This window comes from Nicotiana tabacum, chromosome 21 (genome assembly GCF_000715075.1).
Source record: "Nicotiana tabacum cultivar K326 chromosome 21, ASM71507v2, whole genome shotgun sequence".
Lineage (NCBI taxonomy): Eukaryota > Viridiplantae > Streptophyta > Magnoliopsida > Solanales > Solanaceae > Nicotiana > Nicotiana tabacum.
The window spans coordinates 6,038,265-6,058,903 of record NC_134100.1 but is presented as its reverse complement, the minus strand read 5'-3'; positions in this window follow the sequence as shown (position 1 = coordinate 6,058,903).

Genomic DNA, 20,639 nt, shown 5'->3' with positions numbered 1-20,639 from the left:
GCTGAAGTAATAAATTGCATCCCTCAAAATGACTGGCCTTTCGCTGACAATTGTCTAGAGCCCGGTATATCTCAGCAACAATCATGGGCACTATACTGAAAGGCTATCCGCCAATTCCTTCCATCAGAGTCTTGGTTACCATGGCCAGTCTGGTGTGGATCCTAGCCTTCTTCATAGGGAACACTATCATCCCCAGGAAACAAAACATGAATACGAAGACCCTTCTGTGAATATGCCCAGTGAGGTGAGGGAAAATTCATCTGAGTAGGTGCGGTATGATTTGCTATGGCAGTACCTCTCGTACAGATAGTCGAATGGGATGTAGGAGTCTTTCAAACAGGTTAAGTCTGGGTTCTTTTTCAGACCCATCATCTTAAGGAAACCCCTACCCTTGCGATTCTCTAGCATAAGCAAACCTGGAGTCTCCCAAGGAATACCAGCTAAGCCTCTTATTTCTTCGAGCAAAGGAGTCATTTCAAGGTCCCCGATGCAGAACACGGACCTGTCACTATCCCAGAACAGAGTTGCAGCCTCTATAAGCTTGTTGTCCGGCTAGATTTCTAGAAGAGAAGGCAGATTCCCTAAGTATTTGCGGACGAGTGTCTGATCACTGGAGTGGAGATCTTCCCACCAATTTAGCAGCCTTGGATGAATGTTGGTTACCATGCCAAATCTGGGGACTTCATGCCTTATTTTCTGCAAAATAGAGTGTTAGACCCTTACCCCGCCAGACTCGACTATTTAAACCAATAATTAGCATAAAAAGCATTTAGTTCTCTAAATAAATGCACAGAACATGTAGGTGTCCATTTGGGTTTCAGGGAAACCCGATGGACTTTGGACAAGGCTATCTTAATGAGTCATTATGTGGACAACATAACTGACTCTGCTAGGTTTGGCCATGATGCATGCACAGTTAAACAGAGTAAGGTTTTTATCGGGGTATTAGACAGGTACCCTTGAGCGGACAACTCAAGAGGGAAAGACACGGAACTATCGACTGCACCGTTGGTTTTACCGCAAATACGCCTTTGCCAAATTTAAAGGGTGATAATATTGGAAGAGAAAAACCACTCATTATAAGCGTTGCTATGGTATTTGTTTGGCACGAGTGGAATATGATGTTGAAGATGCAGTTTACGAGAATGAAACAAATTGACATGTAATTTCACGTTCATAAGATAAATGATTACAATAATTGCAGTAATTACAATAGTATTGAAATAAAGCAGTAAAGGAAAGCAGCTAAAGGAAAGAAAAGACATGAAAAGCCAAGTCAGTTTCGTAGTGAAAGAATAAAAGACAGTAAATAAAGCAATTAATGAGATAGTAAAGTCACAAGCAACATGCAATGGTAAAAGCCTAAAGAGATCCCCAGCAGAGTCGCCATGCTGTCGACGCCCCCTTTTTCTCTAACCGTGGGGTCAGAAATCGGGTATACGACATTGGGAAGGACAACTCTATTCCCTTTCAAGAATTGGGTTTCGGAATTTGAAGAGTCGCCACCTAATGATTATAATGCATTAGGACACTTTTTTAGAAGAGTTTGAGTTGGAAAACCAGAGTTCGGATAAGGGCTAGAAATTATCTCGAGGGGAAGGTGTTAGGCACCCCTCAAGATCCACTAGTGTGGTCCCGGCCATGTTGCAATTGTGACTTTACAAGTAAACAATCAAGGCTCAAATAAGGACTCGCATATAACATTGCAATTAGGTTGAAAACTTTTGAAAGTATATAGAGAGGGCAGAAATTTAAACAAAGAGATTTGAATAATTTTACAAGAAAAGATGAAATCAAATAAAGAGAGGGGGGTCCTAGGTTTATAATTAATATGGATCACTTCAATGCAATATCCAGCAATCACTCCTCGGAAGAGGGGTCGAACATGATATTAGTGCACCGGTCATCATATCCATATTCAACCCTTCCCTCTCGTTAAGGTATTAAAGCGTGGAATGTTATCTTTACTTATTGCATGCTACTACCCGCCCCCAATCCTATCAGTCCCGGAGGCATTTAGGACTACTAATCCTAAAAGGGAAGGGATTTGGGGCCTTTGGAGAGCTTCAAAGGACAAAATACTAAGGCGTCAATCAAAACACACAATACAATAGAGGGGAGAGAAAATAAGGAAATACGGCTCAAGTAAACCTCCTTAAAACACATAAGCCATGGAGTTTAGCATGTCTTGCATGTATTGGTTTGGTCTTTAAAATTAAAGCGATAAACGGACTGGTTTAACTCATATTTTTAGACAGGAAGTCCGCATTAGGCTTACTCAAATGCAGTCGTCAAAGACTGAACCACGTTAGCTATGTGTTGGACAGAACTAACGATTTCGAAAACCAGACTGATTATAAAGAGTTATCAATTTTTCAGAATGAAACGAGTTTCAGGAAAAGTGTGTTTTGTTTTGAAGAGGTCTAAAAGAAATGAAAGGAACTTCAAAAAGGTATGCAGACTAGTAAAAGAGATTTCACGAACTTATCATAAAAAGAGAGTTTTTAGAAAAAATGCCAGTTTGTTTAGGAAATGTTTGTTAACTTACGAGGCTCAGAAAATCGCAGAAGACTGCCAGTTTTACCAAAAGTATTTATTAATTAAACGGTTGGTGCTATCTTGCACAAGAATGAGATAGTTCAAATTCGAAATTCCTATAGAAATGCTTTCTATATGTCAACTGATTTTAACACTTTTTTAAAAAAAAAATAGGAGTCTTACAAACATGGTGTCTATATGCAACCTTGTTATTAAACCAATAGTTTTCCTAATGGTATCATTATGCGTAGAAAATATAAACCCTTATGAGCATGGTATTTATATGCGTAGTTGCAGAAAGTTTAGAAGTTAATCCCTATAGACATGCTTTCTACGTGTAGAGTGGCATAGACCAAAAATTAAATCCTATAGGCATGATCTCTACCCTTTGTGCATAAAGTAACCCCCTCTTTTTTCACTAAATCCCCATGAGTTTATACAAATTATTACAGGCCAATAAAAAATAAGACAGAAATTAAAAGTACATCAGAAAACACAGCTACATCCGAGCAGCCTAATTCAGACTTAGTGTCTAACAATATGAGATTGAACCACTTCCGATATCCAGATTTCCAAAGCCTTCTCTTATCTGGGGTGGTTCAGAGATCCAAGGAGTTTTCGGAACTCCAGGTAGTGCTTACACCCCAAATATATTGCAGATTTAGACTATAGTGCAGTGTGGAAATGCCAGCTTTCAGATGTCCAAGTTTAGAGGGAATTCAAGGTCCCAAAGCAAGGCTCAAGAGAGAGGGGCAGAACTTAAGATTCTAGGAATCGGTGTAAGTGCACAAGGGGGAAGGGAATCAAAGAGAGACAGGCCAAGCTAGTGGTCATGCCCAGCAATTGGGATGCTGGCACACCCCTGACCAACCTGTTAGTCAAGCATTGAGAGTTAGGATCCATTGTGGATCAAGCCAAGGCCTGGACAGTAATTAGGATATTGTCAGGCCAAGAACTTAACTCAGCACAGAGAAGGGGATAGGGGTAGAGGATTCATAACAGAAATAGAAGCAAGGAAGAAAAATATTTTATACAAATTACTGAACATAGGCAGTAGAGTAAACAACAGTCTGAAGCACATAAGGGTGAGGTAGAAAATTAAATAAAGGACATACCAGTTTCAGGGAAACAACAAAAGAAAAGCAGTAGTCTTGTAAAGCCAACAAATAGGCAGAAGATCTTAGAAGAGAGCTGTGAGATTATGTGTGTAAAGTGCTGAATTGAGAGTGTGTGTGTAAGAGTATGCAATTCGAAGTGTGCTGTAAAAGTATTGAATTGTAAGTTAAGGATGATCAAAGTGCAGAAGGGTCGTGCCCCTTTTATAGTGCAGAAAACAAGTGAGAAAAGGTAAGGAAATAACATTGAAATCAATCTCCCTTTAGTTAAGGGATTCTGATTTCAATGGGTAAAAGCCAATTAAGGAAAGCAGTTTTGATTAAAACCTTTTCAAAGTAGAACAAAAGGGATAAATACAGAGAAGTTATTAAAGGAAAGAATTCAATAGTACGCGGCTTGGAAAAAATAAGGAAAGGGAATCAATCAAACAGCCAGGGAAATCAAAATTATAATTCAATTCGAATGAACCAAGTCAGGAAAAGGCAAAAGAGGTTCAATTAATGAAAAATCAGTAACAATCAATCAAACTCCATTAGAGGATTTCAGAATCAGTCAAACACTTTTGAAGGCAGAGTCCTTATATATAAAGCACACAAATATGTGAATACCAGAGGGGTTTGTCAAATTATTTAGAAGAGAGTTTAACAAAGAAAGGTTCATAATCATAAGCAAGAAGAGGTATAAGTCCAGTTCGCAGACTCACAATGAGTCTGAGAGTCCAGGGTCCCGAAGTGGAACTAAACTCGCACACAAAAGATCAAAATGCCAAGAAATCCCCGAACCTTAGGGTTTCGAGTTGAGTCAGACAATAGAGATGAGAAGGCAAACCATTCAATAGAGGCTCAAGAGTCTTTTCCAAAGACTTATGAGAAACAAATAGACATGATACACAGTCAAAAGCATGGAGAACACGTTTTGAGAAAAACTCAGAACTTAAATAAGTTCAGAAGAAAAAGTGATACAAACTTAAGAAGCAGTAGATGAAACACATTTAGCAAGAACACAAACAGAGTCCAGCAAAGCAAACAAAAATCGAAGAACTTAACAGTAAACACATATAGTAGAAGAGTAATGAAAACATAACAAGGATAATCATGTGAGCACATGAGTAACATGTATAAAAGAAAAGTAGAAGGACAATACAGGCGTGGTAGAAAAGAAAACATACGAACATAGTATAGACACATACATTCAAAGAAAAGAAAGGGAAGAGTCAGAAAAAAAATTTAAGCTTTTCAGAAGCCCTAGATCGGAAAGAAGTAATTTTTGAAAGAAAAATTGGGGAAAGCATTTTAAAACTCCGGTAAAGCACAGATATAGAATAGATTTAAAAGAACAATCAGAGAAAACCTCGAATAGCTAGGGTTTCTGAGGAACCCTGGAAAGAGAAAGGCTTGGAAAGGGGTCCGATCTAAGTCGGATGAGGTCAGAAACAGGCTCAGAAGACCAAGAGCCACAGGAGCAAAGTCGGAGATGGCCGGAATCTTTGAATCGGTGAAGGTCTGAGTGAAGACCTTCGAGGTCTGGCCTCGAACCTTCGAGCATCAGGCATGCAAGAGCCGGAGGAGGTGAATATAGGTTGTCCATGGCCTGAGAAGCCATGGATTCCGGTGAAAACACGGTGGAACAAGGCAGGAGGAGGCTAGGGTTTGAGATAGTATAGGGTTGCAGAGACGGAGGGTTGCAAAGGCGGCGGTTGGTGAGAATGAGGTAGGGTAAATGGGTCGTTTGAATTAAAAAGGAAGGGGATGAGGGGAGTCGTTGATCTAAAAGATCAACGGCTGGGATTAAAAGAAAACCGGGCAGGTCGGATAAATGGGTAAAGGGGTTGGCTTAAATCAGAATTGGGCCGTTCCAATTGGGTTTCAGAATTGGGTTAATTAGGGGGGATCAATTTGGCTATGATTGAAATAAAAATGGACTAGATTTTAAATAGCCAGTTTTTCCCTTTTATTTTTTAAAAATGGTAAAATGATCTTGAAAGAAATTAAAAGTACTGAGCAAAAAAATAATATATAAATATTAATTTAAAAATATTGAAACCAATTTTATAATTATAAAATGTTATTAATCTTAAAGTAGGCTACAATTGTAATTATATGCAATTTAGCTTTTAACATACCAAATAAATTTGTAAAAATATGCAAAAATTATATTAAATATATTTTGGTATAAATATGGGAATGAAATAAATTATTCACCAAAATTGATGATTTTGGGAATAATTATGGGTTTTGCACTGCTAAAATAGACAATAAATTGATTTTAAAATTTTTTAAAAATTAGGGAAAATACCAAAACTCTTGGGCAGGCTTATATATGCATACACATGCTATTTTGAAAGTGTTTTGAGTATAAAAAATACATAGGGAAAATTGGGTAACACATACCCGGCAGATCTGAAGGGAAAACCTCAGGAAACTCACGAACAACGGGCACAGAATCAATAGAAGGAACCTTAGCACTAGAATTACGAACGTATGCCAAATAGGCCAAACACCCATTCTCGACCATACGTCAAACCTTCACATAAGAGATAACGCTACGGGTAGACTAACCAGGAGTCCCTCTCTACTCTAAATGAGGCAAACCCGGTAAGGCTAAGGTCACAGTCTTGGCATGATAGTCCAAGACAGCGTGGTAAGGTGATAACCAGTCCATCCCTAATATGACATCAAAATCAACCATGTCCAGAAGAAGCAAATCTACATGAGTCTCAAGACCCCCAATCACGACTATACATGAACGATGGACTCGATCTACCATAATAGAATCACCCACCTGTGTAGACACGTAAATAGGAGCACTCAAAGAATCACTAGGCATGACCAAATACGGTGCAAAATAAGATGACACATACGAGTATGTAGACCCTGGATCAAATAACACTGAAGCATCTCTATCACAAACCAGAACTGTACCTGTAATAACTGCATCTGAAGCCTCAGCCTCGGGCCTAGTTGGGAGAGCATAACATTAGTGTCGGGCCCCACCACCCTAAAATACATCTCTGGGATGGCCTGCTGCTGGTTGGCCTCTACCTCTAGCGGCCTGAGCTCCACCTCTACTACCTCTACCTCCACCTCTAGCACATCTACCCCCACCTCTAGCTGGTTGGGCGGGCTGTGGAACACCTGGTGACAGAACCATAGCACGGGAACCCTGATGCTGAGAGCTACTCAGTGCTCGAGGGCAAAACCTAGCAATGTGACCCATATCACCATAAGTGTAACAAGCCCTCGGCTACTGAGACTGCAGACCTTGATGACCTGAATGACCACCTCGAAATCTCTAAAGCGGTGGTGCACTGATAGGAGCAGGTGGTGCACTGTAGGACTTCTGATCAGAATACTACATCTGGGGACCACAACCACCTGAAGTACCATGTGAAACCTGGAGCGCTAACTGAAAGGCCTAGGAGGATGGCCTCTACCATATGAATCTCTACCTCCAGACAGGTACCACTAAATCAGCCTGAATGACGGGGCCTTTTGTCTGACCCATGACCACCTCCCTATAACAGAACCATCTCGACTCTTCGGGCCACATTGGCCGCCTCCTGAAAAGTAATCTCACTCCCAGCCTCCCTAGCCATCTGAAGGCGAATCGGCTGAATAAGACCGTCAATAAACCTCCTCACCATCTCTCTCTTAGTAGGAAGTATGACAAGAGCATGGTGAGCCAAGTCGATAAATCTAGTCTCATACTAGGTAACAGTCATGGAACCCTGCTGGAGACACACAAACTGCCTCTGATAGGCCTCTCTTTGAGTGACAGGGAGAAATTTCTCCAGAAATAGCTGAGTAAACTGCTCCCAAGTCAAAGCTGGCGATCCGGCTGATCTAACCAAACAGTAATCTCTCCACCAAGTCTAGCGGATCTAGACAAGCGAAAAGTGGCAAAATCTACCCCATTGGTCTCAACTATCCCCATATTCCTAAGAACCTCGTGACAGCTGTCTAGATAATCCTAGGGATCCTCAGTAGATCACCGCTAAAAGTAGTAGTGAAGAGCTTGGTGAACCTATCCAACCTCCACAAAGCATCGGCAGACATAGCTGCTCCATCACCGGTCTGAGCTACCACGCCCGATTGAACTACTCCAACTGACTGAAATACTTGAGTCTGAATCTGGGGAGCTACCTGCTCTGGAGTGCGAGTATTAGGAGTTTGGGATCCTCTTCCACCCTAAGAGACGGTTGGTGATACAAGAAGCAAGCCTGCTCGGGTGACTCTCTCCATGAGGCCCACTAGACGGACCAGAGCATCCTGAAGAACTGGGTAGCAATAAACCCCTCTGGGACCTGAGCTGGGCCCACTGGAACTGCTGGGGCCGGAACCTCCTCCTCAAAATCAACCTGAGGCTCTGCCACTGGTGCTGCTGTTCAGGGCTGAGCTCTGCCCCTACCTCGGCCTCCAGCACTACCTCGGCCTCGCCCTCTGCCGGCTCGAGCTGCTGTTTAGTGGATGAGGAAGCACGTGTTCTCTCCATCTGCAAAAGAACAGAGTAGAAATTCAATTAGCATTGAGAAACCAAACTGCATGATAGAAAAGAATAAAGGTGAAGTTTTCCTAACTCTGTAGCCTCTGAGGATAAATACAGACGTCTCTGTACCGATCCCTCATACTCTACTTAGCTTGTCTGTGAATTGTGAGACCCATGTAACCTAGAGCTCTGATACCAACTTGTCACGACCCGGATTTCCCACTCTCGGGAGTCGTTATGGCGCCTACTAAGAGAGCTAGGCAAGCCAATCCTTAACTACTTACTTCATTATCAATTTACTTCTTTTTAACAAATACAAGGCGATAACATGAAAACAGCGGAACTTTAAATAATTAAGCGGAAGATAACAATTAAATATCTGAAATTTGCGTCTATTACAATTACTTAAGTCTCAACTACCCAAAACCTGGTGTCACAGTGTCACAAACGGTCTAAGATTTACTATATACAAAGTCTAAAGAAATAATAATACACTATTCCAGAATATAAGGAAACTGAAATAGGAAAAATAGGGATAGAGGGAGACGCCAGGGCCTGCAAACGCCTGCAGGTCTACCTTAGATCTCCGCGTGGAATGAAGGTAACCTCCACACTACAGTCCAAAAGCTACTCCGGGATATGCACATAGTGTAGAGTGTAGTATCAGCACAACCGACCTCATGTGCTGGTAAGTGCCTAGCCTAACCTCGGCGAAGTAGAGATGAGGCTAGGACTAGACTACCACATAACCTGTGCAGTTCTAAATATATACAACGGAAAAAAATATAGAAATAACCAGTCAATATGGGAGGGGAGCATGTTGTGGGGGGAGATAACAATTCCGAATCGAAGGACATCAAGTAATGAAAGAAATAATATAACTCGGATATAAACAAAGGATCAGAAATCAACAAATGCATGGCATCACCCTTCGTGCTTTTACTCTCGTCCTCACCAAGGCAATCATATAATAAAAATGTGCACGACATCACCCTTCATGCTTTTACTCTCTTTCCTCACCATATAATCAATAAAATTAGCACGGAATGGTACATCATGCGGCACGGCATCACCCTTCGTGCTTTACACACTTTCCTCACAATAATACACAGCATCACCCTTCGTGTTTTACACTCATTCCTCACAAAACAAACAATACACGGCATCACACTTCGTGCTTTAACACTCTTCCTCACCCAAACAATAATCACAAACAATAGGACAAGGGAACAAAAAATTATAATAGGGATCCTAGCAAGGGAACAATAATTCAACAATTAAGTTCCGGTAAGGGAACAACATCAATAATATCAATATCCCGGCAAGGGAGATAACCAATAAAGCAACAATATCCCAGCAAGGGAACAATTTAATAACTTCTTTCTCTTATTCACTCTTATTTCACAACTCACTTTACCACTTGAGCCAATGCTCCAAAGGGTTCAATCAACTCATATACTTTCACAATTCGTAATATAACTTGTGCCAATGCTCCCTGATGTTCAAAGGTCACAATTCCTTCCACAAACTTTTCACAACAAATAGAAATCAACTCTAAAGCTTGGATAATACAACGAAGTCATGAAAATCACAATATAAGATTCACGGTCATGCTTGACACAAACGTATAGATACTCATCACCATGCCTATACGTCGTACTCAACATTTATCACATAGAAAACAGGACTCAACTCCTAATCCCTCAAGCTAAGGTTAGACCAAACACTTACCTCGATGCCACGAACACAATTCACGATTCAATTATAGCTTTACCCCTTGATTCCACCACCAATTCGCTCGTATCTAGTCACAAGTTACTTAATTACATCAATTAATGCTAAATAAATCAATTTGAATACATGAAAATGAATTTTCCAAGGTTTTACCCAAAAAGTCAAAAATCGCCCCCGGGCCCACATGGTCAAAACCCCCTAGGTTTGAACCAAATCCTGATTACCCATTCCCCCACGAACTCAAATATATAATTTTTTTTTAAATCGGACCTCAAATCGAGGTCCAAATCCCCAATTTTTGAAAAACTAGGTTCTACCCAAAACACCCAATTTTCCCATGAAAATCCTTGATTTTGAGTTGAAACCATGTTAAAAGATGTTAAGGAGTGAAGAAAAAGAGCTAACAATCACTTACCAATGTTTTGGAGAAGAAAGGTTGTTTGAAAAATCGCCTCTTATGTTTTTGGGGTTCTGAAAAAAGAAAAATAACTGAAAATCCCGTCTTAATATACCCCTCTCAGACCCCTTGTGCGGATCAACTGCGACCGCACAGCCTCTGTGTGGACTGCAGTGACAACTTTCATTTTTGAATCATCTCAAAATTCCTTGTAGATCAAAAGATATAGGCTTCCGAAGTCGGACCAGTGAAATGTTTCTTCACCGCGGACCGCACAGAATCTAGTGCGGCCGCAAAGCCCTCACCGCGGTTCGCACAAAATACAGTGCTGCCGCACAAGCCCCTCCGCGGTAGCATTCCTTTTTGTGCGGACCGCACGGGTTTATTCAGAGGCCTTCCACTTCTCTGAACCTGCAACAACTATGTTTTTAAGCCTAAGACATCCCAGAACCTACCCGAAACTTACCCGAGCCCTCGGAACTCCAAACCAAGTGTGCACACTAACTCAAAAACATTCTACAAACTTATTCATGTAATCAAATCACCAAAATAACATCATGAATATCGAATTAAACCTCAAGATCAATGAAATTTCTCAAAACTTCTTTAAACATCAAATTTTTGCATTTAAGGTTCGAATCACGTCGAATGGATTTCGTTTCATACCAAACTTCACCTTCAACACATATAAATCATATTGAACCCGTACAGGGCTCCGGAACCATAATACGGGCCCGATACCACGGGTTTCGCATAACATTTCACTTTCAAAAACCTTTATATTTTTCAAAAAACAATTTCTTTCAAAAATTCATTTCTCGGGCTTGGGACCTCGGAATTCGATTTCGGGCATATGCCCAAGTCCCATATTTTCCTACAAACCCTCCGGGACCGTCAAATCACGGGTCTGGGTCCGTTTGCTCAGAACGTTGACCGAAGTCAAATTAATTCATTTTATAGTCAAAATTTATCATTTTTCACATATTTTCACATTTAAGCTTTTCGACTACGCGCCCGGATTGCGCATGCAAATCGAGGTGATGCTAAAAATGGTCTTTAAGGCCTCGGAACGTAGAATTCATAAAAAACAAGTGATGAGTCATCACAAAAACGGTATTAAAAAAGATTTGCTAGAAATAGTTTGTAGAGTAAAAGAGGGAGTCATGCAGTAAAACAACTTTAAAAAGAGATAAGTTACATGATTAGACAATAGCAAATCAAACATGGAGTCCAAAACCACATTAGCAATACTCACAAGACCAAAACAGAAGGCACAAACCTACACACAAGGGTAATGGGGATTGGGGATACATAAAACACACGATTGTAAACACATAACAGGCAAAGGTCTTAGGAATTGGTACAGACGTTCTTAGACACAACTGATCAGACATAGTCATAGAACCAGCAATGCTTAAGGGGGTTTAGTATAGGATCCATATGATTTCATATCAATCCTAGAACCATACAAGTTTAGGAGTGTAGACTACTTCATATGGAGACTCATACCAGAAACCAGATAGAGCAAAATCACATGGAGACAGATTACATATTGGGGGGTAACATGTTTATACTGATTTTAAGGAAGGGGAGTACATAACATGGTAATCATGCAATCATATCAACTGCAAGTTTCACATCAAAATCATAAGTAAAAGCAAATTAGAAACAGGATGACGGAAGCAATAAAAGAACCATATTATTTTTGGAACTTGAATTGAAATTAGAACATACCAGTAAAGAAGACAGTAAACAAAAGTGAAAGAGCAGGAGAGCACAATAGTTAGCCTTGGCTTGCAGCCGGCTAACTCAAAATAATAGCAAGTAGCACAAAAGAGAGAGAAGAAAGTTTAAGTGTGAGAGAGAGCTTTTGAACCAAAGTGTTCGTGTGTTTGTGTTAATGAGAGAGTATGTATATATAGTAGTTAAAAAATTAGGTAAAATAAGGCAAGAATCATAGTAGCATAGTAATTATGGAACTTAGAACCAATAAAAGAAAAATCAGGACAAGTACTCCCTTAAGTTAAGGGAATCAATTCAAACGGTAAGAGCAAGTAACAGATAAGGAAAGAAATCAGTGTATGACTAATAAGGAAAGAATCAAATTCAGTAAGTATAGGGTAAACAATTAGGGCTAAGTTCAAAAACTCTAATTAAGGAAATAGTCAGTAAGAATAAAGTACCACAACAGACAAGGTAGGCGAATCAGCTAATTTGAATAGAAGAGGTATAAATTGAGGGTTTAAATAAAGGTCTTTCAAAGAAACCATAAAATAGGGAATCCAGAATCAATCAAAGAGGAAGTCACGATTCAGTATTCAGCATATAAATAGAGTAAGATAAGAATAATCAGACATAACAAATATGCGGGTTAAGCAGTATCGATAAAAATAGGCAAGTCTGAATAGTCAAGATGAACATAAGCACATAGAGGTGATATAAGTTAGGCTAACAACTCAGCAAGAACATATTCGAAGCAAGATAGTCACAGAAACCCAAACAAGAAATGAACAATCATGCGAATACACAAAACCAAATGAAGAAATCTAGAAAATTAGGGCTTTCAACATATGTGAGTTGAAACTGTAGTAAAATCATAGAATCAGTCGAAATATGCAAGAGATAGAAGTTTAAAACACAAAGAATCAGTTTAAACGAAGTTTTAGAAGAAGTTCCGAAAATCCTAATTTTAGAAGAAAACAAAAACACTTGAAAACGAGTTCCAAGGATATTGTAAAATATCAAAGAAGACAACTCAAATCATGTTAAAATTGTACAGATCTAAGAGATGTAGGAGAAAATTAAGGTTTCAGAAGAAACCCAAATGGAGATGAAAGAACTTGTCTAGAATCCCAAAGATCGTAACAAATACAATGTGATTTTGCTCGAAATCACATAGGAGTAGCCAAGAACAGACAAGTGACGAACCCTAGGTGCAATTCGGTGTGTCCATGGGCCCTTGAAGACCTTAGAGAAGTCAAGCATGGCGTTAGAGGAGCCATTGGAGGCTTAGGAGTTGATGGGAGATCACTGGAGAAGACCGGAGAAGAGAGGTCGGCGGTTGAAAGGGCTAAGGTTAGGATGAGTTGCTGAGAGAGGAGAGGAGATCAGAGAATATAGAGGCGGCGGATTTGGGAGAATGAGATAGGATTGGGGGTCGTTTGGAATAAAAAAGGAAGGGGTTAATACGGGTCGTTGATCTCTTAGATCAATGGCCATGATTCAATTGATTCTGGGTCGGGTAGGCGGGTTTAGGGTTTGGGTCGGGTAGTTTTAATACAAAATTGGGCTGGGGTTGGTTTTAAATTAAGGCTAAAATTGAAATGTAATCTGGCTATATTTTAAATAGCCAATTTTCCCTATATAATTTATAATAAATAATGAATAATTTTTGAAAAACAATTTTATGTACTAAAATGATTTAAAATAGATATCTAACATTTTAAAAATATATAAGATCAATTTTATGCATATAAATGTAATTATACATTAATAAGGCTAGTATTGTAATTATATGCAATTTAGCTTTAAAAATACAAAATATAATTATAAAAATGCACTAAAAATATTTTAACAATATTTTGGCATAAATATAGAATTTAAATAACTAAATCATCCTATCAATAATTTGAGGGATAATTATTGGAGATTTTATGAGTAAAAGGGGAGGAAATAAATCAATTAAAAATCTTTAAAATTATAGGAAAATCATAAAAACCTTATTCATGCTTATATATGCATATATATGCTATTTTAAAGGTATTTATGCATATAAAAAATATAGGAAAAAATTGGGTATCAACATCGGGTCATCACACTTAGCCTTGCCGGGTTTACCTCATTTAGAGTGGAGAGAGACTCCTAGTCATTCTACCTGTAGTGTTATCTCATATATGTAGGCTCGGCATATGGTCGAGAAGAGGTGTTTGGCATATTTGGTATATGTTCATGAGTCTAGTGCTGAGGTTCCTTCTATGGATTCTATGCCTGTTGTTCGTCAGTTTCCTGAGGTATTTCCTTCATACCTGCCGGGTATGCCACCCGACAGGGATATTGACTTCTGCATTAATTTGGCTCTAGGCACTCAGCCCATTTCTATTCTGTCATATCGTATGGCCCCTCCTGAGTTGAAAGAGTTGAAGGAGCAGTTGCAAGACTTGCTTGATAAGGGCGCAACTTGCTTGATAAGGGCTTTATTAGACCTAGTGTCTCGCCTTGGGGTGAACCGGTGTTGTTTGTTAAGAAGAAGGATGGATCGATGAGGATGTGTATAGATTACTGGTAGTTGAACAAGTTTACAATCAAGAATAAGTATCCATTACCGAGGATTGATGATTTGTTTGATCAGCTTCAGGGTGCCAAGGTATTTTCAAAGATTGACTTGAGATCTGGCTACCATCAGTTGAGGATTAGGGTATCCGATGTCCCTAATATAGCTTTTCACACTCGGTATAGGCATTATGAGTTCTTAGTGATGACATTTAGGTTGACAAATGCCCCAGCAGCTTTTATGGATTTGATGAACCGAGTGTTCAAGCCTTACTTGGATTCGTTCGTGATAGTCTTCATTGATGATATTTTGATCTATTCCCGTAGCTGGGAGGAGCATGAGCAGCATTTGAGGGTTGTTCTTCAGACTTTGAGAGATAGTCAGTTGTATGCCAAGTTTTCGAAGTGTGAGTTCTGGTTGAGTTTGGTTGCATTCTTGGGTCACATAGTTTAAGCAGAGGGTATTCAGGTGGATCCAAAGAAGATAGAGGCAGTCAAGAACTATCCTAGACTTGCATCAGCTACAGAGATCCGGAGCTTCTTAGGTTTGGCGGGTTATTACCGTCGGTTTGTGGAGGGGTTTTCATCTATTGCAGCCTCGATGACCAGGTTGACCCAAAAAGGTGCCCAGTTCAGGTGGTCGGACGAATGTGAGGCGAGCTTTCAGAAGCTCAAGACAGCTTTGACTACAGCTTTGGTGTTGGTTTTGCCCATAGGTTCTGGGACATATACAGTTTATTGTAACGCATCTCATATTGGACTTGGTGCGGTGTTGATGTAGGATAGAAAGGTCATTTCTTATGCTTCACGTCAGTTGAAGATTCATGAGAAGAATTATCTTGTTCATAATTTGGAGTTAGCATCCATTGTTCACGCGTTGAAGATTTGGAGGCACTATTTGTATGGCGTGTCATGTGAGGTGTTCATGGGTCACAAGAGTTTGCAATACCTATTCAAGCAGAAGGAGCTAAATTTGAGGCAGAGAAGGTGGTTGGAGCTATTGAAAGACTATGATATCACAATCTTATACCATCCGGGAGAGGCTAATGTGGTGGCCGATGCTTTGAGTAGAAAGTCAGCTAGTATGGGTAGTCTTGTATATATTCCGGTCGGTGAGAGATCGCTTGCTTGGGATGTTCAGGCTTTGGCCAATCAGTTCGTGAGGTTGGATGTTTCTGAGCCCAGTTGTGTGTTATTGGAGCGTATCCGAGATCGGCAGTATGATGATCCTCATTTGTGTGTCCTTAGGGACACGGTATAGCACGGTGGTGCCAAGCAGGTTACATTAGGAGACGATGGAGTTTTGAGGTTGCAGGGTCGAGTTTGTGTGCCTAATGTGGATGGACTTCGAGAGTTGATTTTAGAGGAGGCCCATAGTTCCCGGTACTCAATCATCCGGGCACCGCTAAGATGTATCAAGATTTGCGGCAACATTATTGGTGGAGAAGGATGAAGAAGGATATTGTTGCATATGTGGCTCGATGTTTGAATTGTCAGCAGGTAAAGTATGAGCATCAGGGACCTTGTGGTTTGTTTTAGAAGATCGAGATTCCTGAGTTAAAATGGGAGCGGATCATTATGGATTTCGTTGTTGGACTCCCACAGACTCGGAAGAAGTGGGACGCAGTGTGGGTTATTATTGATGGGCTAACCAAGTCAGCACATCTCATTCTGGTGGCAGTCTCTTATTCTTCTGAGCGGCTGGCAGAGATCTATATCCGGGAGATTGTTCGTCTTCATGGTGTGCCTGTGTCTATCATTTCTAACCGAGGTACACAGTTTACCTCACGTTTCTGGAGGGCAGTTCAGCGAGAGTTGGGCACACGAGTCAAGTTGAGCACAGCATTTCATCCTCAAACGGATGGGCAGTCCGAGCGTACTATTCAGATTTTGGAGCATATGCTCAGAGCTTGTGTTATTGACTTTGGAGGCTCGTGGGATCAATTTCTTCCTTAAGCGGAGTTTGCCTACAACAACAGTTACCAGTCGAGCATCCAGATGGTTCCTTATGAGGCTTTATATGGTAGGCAGTGTCGGTTAGATGGTTTAAGCCGGGAAAGACTCGGTCGTTGGGTACGGATCTAGTGCAGGATGTCTTGGACAAGGTCAGGATTATTCAGGATAGGTTCGTACAGCTCAGTCTAGGCAAAAGAGTTATGTTGACCGTAAGGTTCGTGATATGGCATTCGTGGTCGGCGAGCAGGTGTTGCTTTGGGTATCGTCTATGAAGGGCGTGATGAGATTTGGAAAGAAGGGCAAGCTTAGCCCTAGATTCATTGGTCCTTTTGAGATTCTTGATCGAGTGGGAGAGGTGGCTTACAGACTTGTGTTGCTGCCGAGTTTATCAGTCGTGCATCCAGTGTTTTATATGTCCATACTTCGGAAGTATCACGGCGATCCATCCCACGTGTTAGATTTCAGCACTGTCCAGTTGGACAAGTACTTTTCCTATGAGGAGGAGCCTATAGCTATTCTAGACCGGTAGGTTCGTCAGTTGAGATCAAAGAGTTCCTTTCTGTTTGTGTTTAGTGGAGAGGTCAGCCTGTTGAGGCAGCGACCTGGAAGTCCGAGTCCAACATGCAAAGCCGATATCCCCATCTTTTCTCCAACTCAGGTACTTCCTTTCTATGTTCGTTCGAGGACGAACGATATGTTTTACTTGTTTTGCAAGTGAATTCTGTGATTTGAGACCTTAAAAACCTCTTTTTGTCTCACCTTGATTTGCGTGCACAATCCGAACGCGTTTCCGAAAAGCTTTTATGTGAAAACTAAGTAAAATAAGGAATTTGCTTTAAAAATTGAATAAAGTTGACTTTGGTCAATATTCTTGGTAAATGGACCCGAATCCATGATCTGACGGTCTCGTAGGGTCCGTAGAAAAATTTGGGACTTGGGCATATGCCCCGAATCGAATTCCGATGTTCCAAGCCCGAGAAATGAATTTTTGAAGAAAATTATTTTCTAGAATATATAGGAGTTTTTGGAAATGAAAGATGTTTGAAAAATTTTCGGATAAATTAGCATGTATGACTCCTAATTTAACTCAACAAAATTGATTCTACAAATTTTTGTTGCTACTGCATTGTATTCCATGTATTTGTGCGACTGTATTTATAAATATAGTGAGGTAATGCGTAAAAAATAGGGATTACAGTTGTTTAATTATGTATTTCATGTATTTGCACGAATGTATTTATAAATAGTGATTACAGGTATTTAATAATGGAAAGCATAATATTGAATTATATTCATGTAACCGCTCGGCCGGTCATTTCAAGAGTTGTAGCCCCATTCCCCTATTTTCTATTCCTTTTGTGCTCTACAACTGTTATATGACTTATCGGGTTAGTTGGTTCGAGTCCGGAGTGATTTCAGAATGAATTGAAACACTTAGTCTCTTATTTGAAAGCTTAAGTTGGAAAAGTTGACCGGATATTGATTTATGTGTAAATGACCTCGGATTTGGATTTTTATGGTTATGTTAGCTCCGTTAGGTATTTTGGACTTAGGAGCGCGTCTGAATTGTAATTTGGAGGCCCGTAGTAGAATTAGGCTTGAATTGGCGAAAGTTGAAATTTTGGAAAGTTTGATCGGAAGTGAACCTTTTGATATCAGGGTCGGATTAGATTTTCGAAAGTTGGAGTAGGTTCGTGGTATCATTTATGACTTGTGTGCAAAATTTGAGGTCAATCGGACGTGATTTGATAGGTTTTGACGTCATTAGTAGAATTTAGAAATTTCAAAGTTCATTATGCTCGAATCCATGTGTAATTCGTGTTTTTGATGTTGTTTGAGGTGATTCTACTAAGTTCATATGATATTTTGGGACTTGTTAATATGTTTGGTTGAAGTCCCGGGGGCCGCGAGTGAGTTTCGGTGGTTAACATATCATTTTTGGACTTAAGTTCTTGGCTGATATCTGCTGGTTTTTGGCAATCTGGTTTCCTCTTATGCGTTCGCGAGGGAGGTCTCGCGTTCGCGAAGTGTAATTGGAGGCTGATGGAAGTTTGTTCTTCGTGTTCGCAAAGAGGGGCCCGCATTCGCGAAGGCGTGGTCAGTGGAGGCATCACAAATGCGAGAAGTGTAACGCATTTGCGAAGAGGAGTGAGGCAGCTGGGGACCCCAGTCTTTTGGTCTATGCGGTCGCGGAAGGGAGGTCGCCTTCGCAAAGTGAGGAGTCAGCGAATCATCTCGGCAACAGTATTAAATTTCAAGAACGATGGTTTGAACCCATTTTTCATATTTTTGAATTAGAGACCACGGTTTGGGCAATTCTTGAAAGGATTTTCAAGGAGTTGATTAGGGTAAGTGATTCTTACTTGGTTTTGGCTAAATTTCATGATTATGTCTTTAATTCCATCATCTAATTTGTGATTTGGGGTGGAAAATTGGGGAAAAAGAGGAAGAGTTCTTGAGTTAGAGTTTTGAGGTTTTGAATGGGATTTTATTATCGAATTTGAGTAAATTTGGTATGGTTAGACTCGTGAGTGAACGGGCTTTCGAGTTTTGTGACTTTTGTCGGATTTCGAGATGTGGGTCCGAGGGCTGGGTTTGAACCGATTTCGGATTTTTGGCTATAATATAGTTCTATTATTGTGGAATTGATCCCTTTAGCCTATATAGATTGTATTGTACTACTTGTGGCTAGATTCGGGACGTTTGGAGATCGATTTGAGAGGCAAGGGCATTTTGGAGTAGAGTTCTACTCGGATTGAGGTAAGTAACACTTTCAAACTTGGTTCTGAGGGTTTGAAATCCCGAATTATGAGTTATGTGATTGGTATTGAGGTGATGCACATGCCAAGTGACGGGCGTGCGGGCATGCACCGTGAGAATTGTGACCTGGTTGATTCCATGGCACTCTATAGTGACTCAATCTTATTGATATCCCTGTTTTCATCATGTGATAAAGTAATTGAGCTGTCAATCATGCTAGATATCATGTTTAGGCTTTATGCATGTACTTTTGGTACCCATAGTGGTTGTTTCTTGTTGTTACCTTACTGATTTTATTGATATTTCGTACTCAGTTATATTCATTCATTTCATATCATATCTTAGTCTCAGTTGTTAATTATTGATACATCGTATCATTGTTTCGGGCTAGTTTTTATGACATTGTGAGCCCGTAAGTGAGACTAGAGAGATTAATGATTGAGTGAGGTCGAAAGCCTGATTATGAGTGAGGGGTCGGGCTGCACGCCGCAACGGTTATATTGATATTATGATTGCGTTTGGGCTGAATGAGCCCCTCCAGAGTCTATACTCACCTCTAGTGAGCGCGGTTTATATTATTGAGGGATGGATCTTCTATGGACATGGATCTTGTCCGAAGCACTTGATACCTGGAGATGGATCTTCTCCATAGGGCTGGATTGGCCTTCCTCGGTACTGGGTGACCGATGGTCGGTGAAGTATATATTTCGGGATGGATCTTCCCTGGGCCGTATGGGAAAAATACAGTATCGAACGGTTGAGTATTTGAGTGTTTGAGCACATTAGGCAGACAACATGGTGCATCACATACAGCATGTGCATTGGCATGTAGAAATGGAAGAGTTATATTCTTCCTATTGTTCAGAGCTGATCTATTTCGCTGTTTTGAGAGATCTATTTAATTTGAAAGCATGCCTACGTTTTTTGCACTGTATTTCTACTGTTAACTGTGTCGGTTGAGTTCATCACTACCTTTCAGTCCAAAGGTTGGACTTGTTACTTACTAAGTTGGTTGTACTCACGTTACTCCCTGCTCCTCGTGTGCAGATCTAGGCATTTCTGGTCACGACTGCTATTGATTAAGGAGCCAGATCCCTTAGACTATCGAAGTAGTTGTGTGGTGTTTGTCGGCCTTGACTCTCCTTCTTTATCTCTATCTGTATTCAATTTTTATTTCTTAGACACTTAATGGAGTGTATTCTCGTTGAGACGCTCATATACTCTGTGACACCCAGGTTTTGGGATGGATTATATCGTATTTTCAAAGGCTTTTCTTAAATATTAAATTTCTTTCGTCCTTATGTTCAAAGATTTTACTATGTGATGTTGAGTTGTGGCTTGCCTAGTTCCGCGATAGGCCCATCACAACGGTTAGATTTTGGGT